Genomic DNA, 12,577 nt, shown 5'->3' with positions numbered 1-12,577 from the left:
GCAGGTTTGATAGAATCGTGCGAGGCTATTATGAATGCTAGAGCTACATGACAGCTAGCGGCTACCATATCTGCCGACCTGCCAATACTGTCATGTTTTATACGCCTCCTGTTCGGGCCCCCCCGGGCACAGGAGAATGAAGGAGAAGTGCTAACGTGTGGTCCTGTTATCACCCAGACAAAGACAGATCAAAACCTGCACCATGATCTCATTACTCATAACGCTAACTGTGCCGTCACTGTGCCGTTATTAGCAGTGCAGGAGTCTTCCTAAAAACTGATTTAAAAAACATTCTGAAAATAATCTTGTGTTTTATTTAAAAAAAAAAAGTTTTATTTATTTTTAAATGTCACCACCTAAAATGTTCAGGTGGAAAAGAGAAGTAGATGCTAGGCGTGCCTGCAAAAACAAACATGACTTTTATTTAAATTTCACAATGGCAGAAACATGACGGCTACAATAAGATATATACAGTATATATATACAGTATATATATATAAAAATGATTAAAATATATAAATAAACAGAAATTAATTTTCACTCTGTCATGCTCACAAAGTTATGGAAACTAAATGGTAACGTTTTGGGAACTACAGACCTCACAATGACAGCTATCCGACAATCCAACATGTGAGCCGATCACTAAATACACACACACACACACACACACACACACACACACACACACACACACACACACACACACACACACACACACTATTCCAGTGTAACTAACTTTCTTAGGTGCTGCAGATGAAGTTGAGCTCTTGGCTCTCAGGCAGGCTGATCCACTTGTGTTCTCCCCCGGACTCCACCGCTCCGCTCCTCTCTTCAGTGCTGCATTGTTTGGCCCCTGTCCCTTTCCCCGGGGCCCAGTTCTCGTAGCGGAGGAACTCTCCTTCCACCCAAAACCAGAAAATCTGAGCGTGCCGCAGGCCGAGCCACACGTGTTCGGTGGAGGCTTTCTGAACCACATTCTCAACCCATCGCTGGATCTTCTCGCTTTGAATCGAGGCCAGGTCGTTATGATTATCCCTGCAGTATTTCAGAGCTTCTCTCCAGGTCTGTTTCTGCTGTATCAGAATCAGTTTATCTTACAGAACACACACACACACACGATGACAATTATTATTGTGTAAAGAAATTCATACTGACAGTTTTAATGTGTAATGAAACTCACTCTCATGGCAGATAAATGGGAGGTTATCTTTACAATTTGTATCATCCCAGTAGTATTGTTCCGGATTCCCACTCTTAAGCACCTGGGCACATTTCTCATTTTCACCACTATTAACAGCGTGATCAGCCTTCCAGTAACGGAATGATGAATTACTCTGATCTGACCACTCCCATGAGTCATTGAATAGACCAATCCAGATAAAGTTTCCTCTCACATTTTTTATTTTTTCCCAGATCTGATTATTCTCAGTTTGGTTCCTCACACTGACCAAGTCGATGTGATTTGCTCTGCAGTATCTCTGAGCATCTCCCCATGTCATATTAACATCAATCAATATTAATCCACTAGTGCTCGTGTTCTCTGAAAAATAACATTTCATTTACACAAAAAATTATGAAGAGATAAAAACAAATGAAAGAATATTCACTATAAAACATCAAGTCACTGACGGCCTGGAATTTACGCAATCATGGCTCATCTCCAAATCCTAAACACAAATACAGGAGAGTAAGAGCTAACTACTGCATAAGGGAACTCCCCTACATACCCAAAAACATGTGGCTAACTACTGCATAAGGGAACACCCCTACATACCCAAAAAACATGTAGATAACTACTGCATAAGGGAACTCCCCTACATACCCAAAAAACATGTAGATAACTACTGCATAAGGGAACTCCCCTACATACCCAAAAAACATGTAGATAACTACTGCATAAGGGAACTCCCCTACATACCCAAAAAACATGTAGATAACTACTGCATAAGGGAACTCCCCTACATACCCAAAAAACATGTAGATAACTACTGCATAAGGGAACACCCCAACATACCCCAAAACATGTGGCTAACTACTGCATAAGGGAACACCCCAACATACCCCAAAACATGTGGCTAACTACTGCATAAGGGAACACCCCAACATACCCCAAAACATGTGGCTAACTACTGCATAAGGGAACACCCCAACATACCCCAAAACATGTGGCTAACTACTGCATAAGGGAACACCCCTACATACCCCAAAACATGTGGTTAACTACTGCATAAGGGAACACCCCTACAGACCCAAAACATGTGGCCCCAATTTAATGTATTTTTGTGAAGAAAAGTGAAGCTAAAAGTCCTCCCCACTGGAGGGTGGTTTGATTGTTGGATAAATTTGATCTCAAAAGAAATGAAATTATGTTTTAATTGTGCAAAATGTTTATACTGATATAGTGTGTAATAATTGTGCAATATCAGATTTAATGTTTAAATCATCCACAAAGGGAGCAATTACTATTTCACTCTACACTTAATCATCTTCCTAATAAGTCAATACTTACTGTCATAACACATGAATGGATGTAAATGATAACACGTGGCATCATTCCACATCCCGTTTCCACTCCACATGGTAACACAGATTTCTCCTGAGTTTTCGTTTGGTTGTCCTGGATGCCAGTTTGTGTACAAGTTTCCGTTAGGAGAGAAAGTTTCATCAGCCAGAGACCACCGCCATTTTTTATCTTTTTTCCCCTGTAGTCCGATCCAGGTCTGATTCATCGATTTATTTTTCAGAATGTTTATCAGCTCGTTCATTTCATCCATGTTGCTGATGGTGGCCAAATCAACGTAATTCTCTCTGCAGTATTTTTGAGCGTTTGTCCAATTTTTACTCTCATTCACAATGTAGTAGTTATGAGGAACATACGATCCTGCAGCACACAGCACTGAGAGCAACACAAGAACATGATTTATTAATTCATGATTTTATACTGCAGCAGATCTAATGATAAACTGCAAATGCTGGTAAAATATCAGACCAGGAAATGGCAATAGTGTCTAGTTCATTTATTTATTTTCATATTATCACACGTCTTTGAACTGTGAGAGGAAACTCGAGTTTCCGGAGGAAACCCATGCAGACACGGGGAGAACATGCAAATTCCACACAGAAAGGACCCAGACCGCTCCATCTGGGAATCGAACCCAGGACCTTCTTGCTGTGAGGCGACAGTGCTACCCACTTAGCCACCCCTTTTCTAGTTTTAACAGTTAAATATTCAATAATGTCACAGATTCTTGCTTTCACTAAATTTTACAAAATGTCCAAATACTTTTGACTAAACAGTCCACTTGGCTTTACGTTCCTCTCGTTATCATTCAAAATGAGGGAAAAGACCTGATTAAAAAGGGGGCGGGGTCTTCGACTCACACACTGTGTGTGTGTGTTTGTACGGATGTACAGTGTATCACAAAAGTGAGTACACCCCTCACATTTCTGCAAATATTTTATTATATATTTTCATGGGACGACACTATAGACATGAAACTTGGATATAACTTAGAGTAGTCAGTGTACAGCCTGTATAGCAGTGTAGATTTACTGTCTTCTGAAAATAACTCAACACACAGCCATTAATGTCTAAATGGCTGGCAACATAAGTGAGTACACCCCACAGTGAACATGTCCAAATTGTGCCCAAAGTGTCAATATTTTGTGTGACCACCATTATTATCCAGCACTGCCTTCCAACCCTCCTGGGCATGGAATTCACCAGAGCTGCACAGGTTGCTACTGGAATCCTCTTCCACTCCTCCATGATGACATCACGGAGCTGGTGGATGTTAGACACCTTGAACTCCTCCACCTTCCACTTGAGGATGCGCCACAGGTGCTCAATTGGGTTTAGTCCATCACCTTTACCTTCAGCTTCCTCAGCAAGGCAGTTGTCATCTTGGAGGTTGTGTTTGGGGTCGTTATCCTGTTGGAAAACTGCCATGAGGCCCAGTTTTCGAAGGGAGGGGATCATGCTCTGTTTCAGAATGTCACAGTACATGTTGGAATTCATGTTTCCCTCAATGAACTGCAGCTCCCCAGTGCCAGCAACACTCATGCAGCCCAAGACCATGATGCTACCACCACCATGCTTGACTGTAGGCAAGATACAGTTGTCTTGGTACTTCTCACCAGGGCGCCGCCACACATGCTGGACACCATCTGAGCCAAACAAGTTTATCTTGGTCTCGTCAGACCACAGGGCATTCCAGTAATCCATGTTCTTGGACTGCTTGTCTTCAGCAAACTGTTTGCTGGCTTTCTTGTGCATCAGCTTCCTTCTGGGATGACGACCATGCAGACCGAGTTGATGCAGTGTGCGGCGTATGGTCTGAGCACTGACAGGCTGACCTCCCACGTCTTCAACCTCTGCAGCAATGCTGGCAGCACTCATGTGTCTATTTTTTAAAGCCAACCTCTGGATATGACGCCGAACACGTGGACTCGACTTCTTTGGTCGACCCTGGCGAAGCCTGTTCCGAGTGGAACCTGTCCTGGAAAACCGCTGTATGACCTTGGCCACCATGCTGTAGCTCAGTTTCAGGGTGTTAGCAATCTTCTTATAGCCCAGGCCATCTTTGTGGAGAGCAACAATTCTATTTCTCACATCCTCAGAGAGTTCTTTGCCATGAGGTGCCATGTTGAATATCCAGTGGCCAGTATGAGATAATTGTACCCAAAACACCAAATTTAACAGCCCTGCTCCCCATTTACACCTGGGACCTTGACACATGACACCAGGGAGGGACAACGACACATTTGGGCACAATTTGGACATGTTCACTGTGGGGTGTACTCACTTATGTTGCCAGCTATTTAGACATTAATGGCTGTGTGTTGAGTTATTTTCAGAAGACAGTAAATCTACACTGCTATACAAGTTGTACACTGACTACTCTAAGTTATATCCAAGTTTCATGTCTATAGTGTTGTCCCATGGAAAGATATAATGAAATATTTGCAGAAATGTGAGGGGTGTACTCACTTTTGTGATACACTGTATGTGTGAGCGTACGTGTGTGTATGTAGGTGTGTGTTTGTGTATGTGTGTGTGTGTGTGTGTGTGTGTGTTTACGTATGTGTGTGTACATGTGTGTATGTAGATGTACATGTGTGTGTATGTAGGTGTGTGCGTCTGTGTGTTTGTACATATGTATGTGTGAGTGTACGTGTGTGTATGTAGGTGTGTGTTTAAACGTACAGTATGTATGTGTGAGTGTACATGTGTGTATAGACATGTACTGTATATGTGTGTATGTATGTAGGTGTGTGTGTTTGTACGGATGTATGTGTGAGCGTACGTGTGTGTATGTAGATGAATGTGTGTGTGTGTTGGTGTGTAGGTTGCAGATTATGCAGATTAACCACAATGTTAAACACTCACTCACACACATACATACAAATACACACACATATCTACAAACACACACACCTGCATGCATACACACACACACACTCACCTACATACAGTACATACAAATACACACACATACACACACATACACACACAATCACCTACATACTGTACATACAAACACACACACCTGCATATATACACACACACATACGTACACACACACACACACACACACACCTACATACATACATACACACACACTTACGTACATACAAACACACTTACTCGCCTACATACATACACACACCTACATACATACACACACTTACTCGCCTACATACTGTACATACACACACCTACACACCTACATACATACACACATACAAACACACACATTCACCTACATACATACAAATACACACACATACACACACAATCACCTACATACTGTACATACAAACACACACACCTGCATATACAGTGTATCACAAAAGTGAGTACACCCCTCACATTTCTGCAGATATTTAAGTATATCTTTTCATGGGACAACACTGACAAAATGACACTTTGACACAATGAAAAGTAGTCTGTGTGCAGCTTATATAACAGTGTAAATTTATTCTTCCCTCAAAATAAATCAATATACAGCCATTAATGTCTAAACCACCGGCAACAAAAGTGAGTACACCCCTTAGTGAAAGTTCCTGAAGTGTCAATATTTTGTGTGGCCACCATTATTTCCCAGAACTGCCTTAACTCTCCTGGGCATGGAATTTACCAGAGCTTCACAGGTTGCCACTGGAATGCTTTTCCACTCCTCCATGACGACATCACGGAGCTGGCGGATATTCGAGACTTTGCGCTCCTCCACCTTCCACTTGAGGATGCCCCAAAGATGTTCTATTGGGTTTAGGTCTGGAGACATGCTTGGCCAGTCCATCACCTTCACCCTCAGCCTCTTCAATAAAGCAGTGGTCGTCTTAGAGGTGTGTTTGGGGTCATTATCATGCTGGAACACTGCCCTGCGACCCAGTTTCCGGAGGGAGGGGATTATGCTCTGCTTCAGTATTTCACAGTACATATTGGAGTTCATGTGTCCCTCAATGAAATGTAACTCCCCAACACCTGCTGCACTCATGCAGCCCCAGACCATGGCATTCCCACCACCATGCTTGACTGTAGGCATGACACACTTATCTTTGTACTCCTCACCTGATTGCCACCACACATGCTTGAGACCATCTGAACCAAACAAATTAATCTTGGTCTCATCAGACCATAGGACATGGTTCCAGTAATCCATGTCCTTTGTTGACATGTCTTCAGCAAACTGTTTGCGGGCTTTCTTGTGTAGAGACTTCAGAAGAGGCTTCCTTCTGGGGTGACAGCCATGCAGACCAATTTGATGTAGTGTGCGGCGTATGGTCTGAGCACTGACAGGCTGACCCCCCACCTTTTCAATCTCTGCAGCAATGCTGACAGCACTCCTGCGCCTATCTTTCAAAGACAGCAGTTGGATGTGACGCTGAGCACGTGCACTCAGCTTCTTTGGACGACCAACGCGAGGTCTTTTCTGAGTGGACCCTGCTCTTTTAAAACGCTGGATGATCTTGGCCACTGTGCTGCAGCTCAGTTTCAGGGTGTTGGCAATCTTCTTGTAGCCTTGGCCATCTTCATGTAGCGCAACAATTCGTCTTTTAAGATCCTCAGAGAGTTCTTTGCCATGAGGTGCCATGTTGGAACTTTCAGTGACCAGTATGAGAGAGTGTGAGAGCTGTACTACTAAATTGAACACACCTGCTCCCTATGCACACCTGAGACCTAGTAACACTAATGAGTCACATGACATTTTGGAGGGAAAATGACAAGCAGTGCTCAATTTGGACATTTAGGGGTGTAGTCTCTTAGGGGTGTACTCACTTTTGTTGCCGGTGGTTTAGACATTAATGGCTGTATATTGATTTATTTTGAGGGAAGAATAAATTTACACTGTTATATAAGCTGCACACAGACTACTTTTCATTGTGTCAAAGTGTCATTTTGTCAGTGTTGTCCCATGAAAAGATATACTTAAATATCTGCAGAAATGTGAGGGGTGTACTCACTTTTGTGATACACTGTACATACACACACACTTACGTACATACACACAAACTTACTCGCCTACATACATACACACACCTACACACCTACATACTGTACATACACACACACTTACTCGCCTACAGACTGTACATACACACACCTACACACCTACATACATACACACATACAAACACACACACACATTCACCTACATACAGTGTATCACAAAAGTGAGTACACCCCTCACATTTCTGCAGATATTTAAGTATATCTTTTCATGGGACAACACTGACAAAATGACACTTTGACACAATGAAAAGTAGTCTGTGTGCAGCTTATATAACAGTGTAAATTTATTCTTCCCTCAAAATAACTCAATATACAGCCATTAATGTCTAAACCACCGGCAACAAAAGTGAGTACACCCCTAAGAGACTACACCCCTAAATGTCCAAATTGAGCCCTGCTTGTCATTTTCCTTCCAAAATGTCATGTGACTCGTTAGTGTTACTAGGTCTCGGGTGTGCATAGGGAGCAGGTGTGTTCAATTTAGTAGTACAGCTCTCACACTCTCTTATACTGGTCACTGAAAGGTCCAACATGGCACCTCATGGCAAAGAACTCTCTGAGGATCTTAAAAGACGAATTGTTGCGCTACATGAAGATGGCCAAGGCTACAAGAAGATTGCCAACACCCTGAAACTGAGCTGCAGCACAGTGGCCAAGATCATCCAGCATTTTAAAAGAGCAGGGTCCACTCAGAACAGACCTCGCGTTGGTCGTCCAAAGAAGCTGAGTGCACGTGCTCAGCGTCACATCCAACTGCTGTCTTTGAAAGATATGCGCAGGAGTGCTGTCAGCATTGCTGCAGAGATTGAAAAGGTGGGGGGTCAGCCTGTCAGTGCTCAGACCATACGCCGCACACTACATCAAATTGGTCTGCATGGCTGTCACCCCAGAAGGAAGCCTCTTCTGAAGTCTCTACACAAGAAAGCCCGCAAACAGTTTGCTGAAGACATGTCAACAAAGGACATGGATTACTGGAACCATGTCCTATGGTCTGATGAGACCAATATAAATTTGTTTGGTTCAGATGGTCTCAAGCATGTGTGGCGGCAATCAGGTGAGGAGTACAAAGATAAGTGTGTCATGCCTACAGTCAAGCATGGTGGTGGGAATGCCATGGTCTGGGGCTGCATGAGTGCAGCAGGTGTTGGGGAGTTACATTTCATTGAGGGACACATGAACTCCAATATGTACTGTGAAATACTGAAGCAGAGCATGATCCCCTCCCTCCGGAAACTGGGTCGCAGGGCAGTGTTCCAGCATGATAATGACCCCAAACACACCTCTAAGACGACCACTGCTTTATTGAAGAGGCTGAGGGTAAAGGTGATGGACTGGCCAAGCATGTCTCCAGACCTAAACCCAATAGAACATCTTTGGGGTATCCTCAAGTGGAAGGTGGAGGAGCGCAAAGTCTCGAATATCCGCCAGCTCCGTGATGTCGTCATGGAGGAGTGGAAAAGCATTCCAGTGGCAACCTGTGAAGCTCTGGTAAACTCCATGCCCAGGAGAGTTAAGGCAGTTCTGGGAAATAATGGTGGCCACACAAAATATTGACACTTCAGGAACTTTCACTAAGGGGTGTACTCACTTTTGTTGCCGGTGGTTTAGACATTAATGGCTGTATATTGAGTTATTTTGAGGGAAGAATAAATTTACACTGTTATATAAGCTGCACACAGACTACTTTTCATTGTGTCAAAGTGTCATTTTGTCAGTGTTGTCCCATGAAAAGATATACTTAAATATCTGCAGAAATGTGAGGGGTGTACTCACTTTTGTGATACACTGTACATACAACTACACACACCTACATACATACACACATACAAATACATACAAACACACACACCTGCATGCATACACGCACACACACATACACACACAATCACCTACATACTGTACATACAAACACACACACCTGCATATATACACACACACATACGTACATACAGTGTATCACAAAAGTGAGTACACCCCTCACATTTCTGCAGATATTTAAGTATATCTTTTCATGGGACAACACTGACAAAATGACACTTTGACACAATGAAAAGTAGTCTGTGTGCAGCTTATATAACAGTGTAAATTTATTCTTCCCTCAAAATAACTCAATATACAGCCATTAATGTCTAAACCACCGGCAACAAAAGTGAGTACACCCCTAAGAGACTACACCCCTAAATGTCCAAATTGAGCACTGCTTGTCATTTTCCCTCCAAAATGTCATGTGATTTGTTAGTCTTACTAGGTCTCAGGTGTGCATAGGGAGCAGGTGTGTTCAATTTAGTAGTACAGCTCTCACACTCTCTCATACTGGTCACTGAAAGTTCCAACATGGCACCTCATGGCAAAGAACTCTCTGAGGATCTTAAAAGACGAATTGTTGTGCTACATGAAGATGGCCAAGGCTACAAGAAGATTGCCAACACCCTGAAACTGAGCTGCAGCACAGTGGCCAAGATCATCCAGCGTTTTAAAAGAGCAGGGTCCACTCAGAACAGACTCGCGTTGGTCGTCCAAAGAAGCTGAGTGCACGTGCTCAGCGTCACATCCAACTGCTGTCTTTGAAAGATAGGCACAGGAGTGCTGTCAGCATTGCTGCAGAGATTGAAAAGGTGGGGGGTCAGCCTGTCAGTGCTCAGACCATACGCCGCACACTACATCAAATTGGTCTGCATGGCTGTCACCCCAGAAGGAAGCCTCTTCTGAAGTCTCTACACAAGAAAGCCCGCAAACAGTTTGCTGAAGACATGTCAACAAAGGACATGGATTACTGGAACCATGTCCTATGGTCTGATGAGACCAAGATTAATTTGTTTGGTTCAGATGGTCTCAAGCATGTGTGGCGGCAATCAGGTGAGGAGTACAAAGATAAGTGTGTCATGCCTACAGTCAAGCATGGTGGTGGGAATGCCATGGTCTGGGGCTGCATGAGTGCAGCAGGTGTTGGGGAGTTACATTTCATTGAGGGACACATAAACTCCAATATGTACTGTGAAATACTGAAGCAGAGCATGATCCCCTCCCTCCGCAAACTGGGTCGCAGGGCAGTGTTCCAGCATGATAATGACCCCAAACACACCTCTAAGACGACCACTGCTTTATTGAAGAGGCTGAGGGTAAAGGTGATGGACTGGCCAAGCATGTCTCCAGACCTAAACCCAACAGAACATCTTTGGGGCATCCTCAAGCGGAAGGTGGAGGAGCGCAAAGTCTCGAATATCCGCCAGCTCCGTGATGTCGTCATGGAGGAGTGGAAAAGCATTCCAGTGGCAACCTGTGAAGCTCTGGTAAAGTCCATGCCCAGGAGAGTTAAGGCAGTTCTGGGAAATAATGGTGGCCACACAAAATATTGACACTTCAGGAACTTTCACTAAGGGGTGTACTCACTTTTGTTGCCGGTGGTTTAGACATTAATGGCTGTATATTGAGTTATTTTGAGGAAAGAATAAATTTACACTGTTATATAAGCTGCACACAGACTACTTTTCATTGTGTCAAAGTATCATTTTGTCAGTGTTGTCCCATGAAAAGATATACTTAAATATCTGCAGAAATGTGAGGGGTGTACTCACTTTTGTGATACACTGTACACACACACACACACCTACATACATACATACATACACACACATTTACACACCTACATACACCTACACACACACACACTCACCTACATACATACATACACCTACATACATACACACACACTCACCTACATACATACATACACCTACATACATACATACACACACACACACACTCACCTACATACATACATACACCTACATACATACATACACACACACACACACACTCACCTACATACATACAGTGTATCACAAAAGTGAGTACACCCCTCACATTTCTGCAGATATTTAAGTATATCTTTTCATGGGACAACACTGACAAAATGACACTTTGACACAATGAAAAGTAGTCTGTGTGCAGCTTATATAACAGTGTAAATTTATTCTTCCCTCAAAATAACTCAATATACAGCCATTAATGTCTAAACCACCGGCAACAAAAGTGAGTACACCCCTAAGAGACTACACCCCTAAATGTCCAAATTGAGCACTGCTTGTCATTTTCCCTCCAAAATGTCATGTGATTTGTTAGTGTTACTAGGTCTCAGGTGTACATAGGGAGCAGGTGTGTTCAATTTAGTAGTACAGCTCTCACACTCTCTCATACTGGTCACTGAAAGTTCCAACATGGCACCTCATGGCAAAGAACTCTCTGAGGATCTTAAAAGACGAATTGTTGCGCTACATGAAGATGGCCAAGGCTACAAGAAGATTGCCAACACCCTGAAACTGAGCTGCAGCACAGTGGCCAAGATCATCCAGCGTTTTAAAAGAGCAGGGTCCACTCAGAACAGACCTCGCGTTGGTCGTCCAAAGAAGCTGAGTGCACGTGCTCAGCATCACATCCAACTGCTGTCTTTGAAAGATAGGCGCAGGAGTGCTGTCAGCATTGCTGCAGAGATTGAAAAGGTGGGGGGTCAGCCTGTCAGTGCTCAGACCATACGCCGCACACTACATCAAATTGGTCTGCATGGCTGTCACCCCAGAAGGAAGCCTCTTCTGAAGTCTCTACACAAGAAAGCCCGCAAACAGTTTGCTGAAGACATGTCAACAAAGGACATGGATTACTGGAACCATGTCCTATGGTCTGATGAGACCAAGATTAATTTGTTTGGTTCAGATGGTCTCAAGCATGTGTGGCGGCAATCAGGTGAGGAGTACAAAGATAAGTGTGTCATGCCTACAGTCAAGCATGGTGGTGGGAATGCCATGGTCTGGGGCTGCATGAGTGCAGCAGGTGTTGGGGAGTTACATTTCATTGAGGGACACATGAACTCCAATATGTACTGTGAAATACTCAAGCAGAGCATGATCCCCTCCCTCCGGAAACTGGGTCGCAGGGCAGTGTTCCAGCATGATAATGACCCCAAACACACCTCTAAGACGACCACTGCGTTATTGAAGAGGCTGAGGGTAAAGGTGATGGACTGGCCAAGCATGTCTCCAGACCTAAACCCAATAGAACATCTTT

General features: G+C 43.5%; 1 pseudogene; it reads right to left on the bottom strand.

Annotated features, from left to right (window-relative positions):
- Positions 1–731: 731 nt before the first annotated feature.
- LOC134329524 (macrophage mannose receptor 1-like) overlaps positions 732–12,577 on the bottom strand; it is a 73,750-nt pseudogene continuing 61,904 nt past the window's right edge.

Source organism: Trichomycterus rosablanca, chromosome 15, assembly GCF_030014385.1.
Source record: "Trichomycterus rosablanca isolate fTriRos1 chromosome 15, fTriRos1.hap1, whole genome shotgun sequence".
Taxonomy (NCBI): domain Eukaryota; kingdom Metazoa; phylum Chordata; class Actinopteri; order Siluriformes; family Trichomycteridae; genus Trichomycterus; species Trichomycterus rosablanca.
The sequence above is the reverse complement of the archived record's forward strand: the minus strand, read 5'-3'. Positions and strand labels throughout refer to the sequence as shown.